Genomic DNA, 3175 nt, shown 5'->3' with positions numbered 1-3175 from the left:
ACTACAGAGCAATAAGAAAAATTCTTTGAACACTTTGCCATTGTAAGAGACACTCAAAGAAGTGGGCATTGCACTATTCCTGGTAATACTGCAGCGGGTGCAGCAGCGAATCGGGCGCACAAAAACGGAGATACAACCAATCACCCCCGATTGCGTAGTGAAGTCCGTCTGCTCCTGAGACAGATTTCTTGTCGCCTCAGCAAAACTACCTGATTCTATCAGCAAACTAAAAATTCGGAGTTATGCTTTATAGACCCATGTATAAACTTATCAATGCCGGAAAATCTAAGAGATCACAGAAAACTTGAAACATTGGTACACCGCCTTCGCCTTGGTACTGCATTTACGAAACACTTCTTGTACAGGATAAAGCGTGTCGCTAGTTCGTGGTGTTCTTGTGGCCCTCCGGACGAAGATGTGCATCATCTTCTACTCGAGTGCACGAAATACGATCCACAAAGAAGGGTACTGCAAGCAAATTTGTTGATAATAGACAGAAGACCATTCATTCTAAAGAAGATACTGGCCAACGGCGGGCCTTCAAAAGAGTACTTCTTGCTCTGAAAAAGTTTTTAGAAGACACCAACATTTCCGGAAAACATTAAGTATCAGATGATCCGCATACGCTGAATGAGTAACACAAACGTTGTTCGTGGTTCATATATGTATAATTCTGTTCTGTCCTTGCAGTGTATTAAATGTGGTGTGTGTTTTGGCTGTTGAGAATATCTGACTTTATGTATGCGTACGTGGACTCAACTAGTGCACCGAACTTTGCGACTCACGTACTGTCGGACTGTATATTTTTTATTCATATGGTCATCTAGTGAGTGCCATAAATTGTGTCGCTATTCTCCCTTTTTATGGAAATTTGTTTCCTTTGCCAAGCAACAAGGAGTAGCCGGTGCCACTATAAAGGGGCCAAAGTATCCTAACATTCATTTCAATAAAGAAAGGAGGGTAACGCCATCAGCAATTTTAAAGATATAGTTAAATCAGCAGAATAATTCCGTACTGACCTGTGCAGTACCCTGAGCAGCCACGATACTTAATTCAAAGTAAAAATGAACTGTTTATACACGCTGCTTTTGTAAATAGCGATGAAGATAGTAGGGCCCTTAAACAAGAAATGGGAAACAGCGGCAGAAGATGGAGTGACCGTCGACTTCATCAAAGATGGAGGAAACACAATGCTTGAAAAGCTGGCGGTCCTTTACACGAACTGTTTTACGACTTCAAGGAACCCAGAGAACTGGAAGAATGTCAACACTATACTTATCCACAAAAAGGGAGATGTTAAAGAATTCAAAAATAATAGGCCCATTAGCTTACTTCAAGTACTGCGTAAAATATTCACGAAGGTAATTTTCAACAGAATAAAGGTAACACTGGACTTCAGTCAACCAAGACAATAGGCTGCCTTCAGGAAGAGATACTCTACAATGGATCACATCCGTCATCAAACAGGTAATAGAGAAATTAGCAGACTACAACCAGTCTCTCTATATGGCTTTCATAGACTACGAAAAGGCATTTGATTCAGTAGAGGTGCCAGCAGTCAAACACACATTAGGTAATCAAGGAGTACAAGAGGCTCACGTAATTACCTTACGTAAAGTAACTATCCACAATCTATCCGATGCTATTCACTCCATGCTTGGACGGAGTATTCAAGCTGTTACACTGGGAAGACTTAGGAGCAAGGATCAATGGCAAATGTGATGACATCTTCCTGTTCAGGAACACTGGGGAGGAGTGGCAACAAATCATTGAGGGCGTTGACAGAGATAGTGTAAAACTAGGGTTGGAGATTATTATGCAGAAGACAAAGATAATTATTCATAGCCTGGAAAGCGATCGAAAGTTCCAGACCGTCAGTCAGCATTTAGAGTTTACAGAAGAATAAAAATGGGTTGGTACATAAATATGGTGGTTCTCCATTGAAAAACGCCTATAGCTTTTTATCTACCTTCCGTACCTCCTTTACTTCTCTTAGAATTCTCTCACGAGTCACTGTACATTGTCACCCGTACGGTTGTACCATGCGTGCATATTGTATTTGCTGGTGCTACTTAAACATTTTTTTTCCTCCTGGGCTAGCGTTAATCTGCAATTACTGATTATCTATTAAGATATATGTCTAAATCACCACAATCGTTTCTAGCGAATGGTCCATTACGCGCGTTAAAGGACTTATAATCCAAAATACTGCCCAATTCAAGCAGATTTCAAAATTTAGACTTCCGGTTAGTTTTCATTGCACTCCGTGAGGCTACCCGTCAAGAAACAAAAAGTGCCTCCACAGGCGTGTCACATTTGTCTCTGACATGTTTGAACGCCTTTCACTTAATGGTTTCGTATGCGCGCGTGTGAAAATTTGCCGCCTTCTCTCTTTCCTCTCTCACTCTATCTCTCCATTCTATCCTTCTCTACTGTTTTTCCCGTCCTCCAGCGTAGGGCAGCCAACCAATACTATTCTGGTTAACATCCCTGCCTGCCTTCACCCGTTTCATTCCTGATCCTCCTAAACCCACCACTTAACATAGTTGAATCGCGAGTCTTCGTTCATTAAAGCCTTCCGTCTACGCCGGCTGGAGCAGTGCGATCAAAAATATCTGATGAATGGACAGTCACGGGGTACGAGTCGTCCAGGTGAGCGATCGTTTGAAATTCAGAATTCTAAAGCGTACTAACGTGTGCCGCTACGAGGTGGCGCCACAAAATAAGTCATGCGCGTTCGAAATTCAACGTCTCGAACGCGCATGTGCAACGACTTTCCTCACTGTCTTCTTCGCAAAAAGAGGTTGGTTAGCCTTGCCTTCAGCAGCCCATTTCACTGAGAGACTTACAGTAGAGCACGGAAAATTGGTTGCTATGTATTGCTGGAATGGAACAGAGGTATAATTTATTTGGTAAAAAAGGATAACCCAATCACATCAAGAAAAGTTGTCAAAACAACCCTAGCTCTTTGAATTTCACGCTCACTCCACCGTTAAGACACAATCGCCGATCTGCCCATTGCTCAGGTCCCGACTGTGGGAAAAAATTCGCTACTTGGAAGAATCAAAACTAACGATCACTGCCCTCTACCGTAGGGAGCAAAACGCGACAACGCTGAGAATGATTCTTGGCCGATCTCCCGCAGTGGGTATGGGCCACAGTTTCCGATGCCGTC

This window comes from Dermacentor albipictus, chromosome 9 (assembly GCF_038994185.2).
Source record: "Dermacentor albipictus isolate Rhodes 1998 colony chromosome 9, USDA_Dalb.pri_finalv2, whole genome shotgun sequence".
Lineage (NCBI taxonomy): Eukaryota > Metazoa > Arthropoda > Arachnida > Ixodida > Ixodidae > Dermacentor > Dermacentor albipictus.
This window is presented reverse-complemented; position numbering follows the sequence as displayed.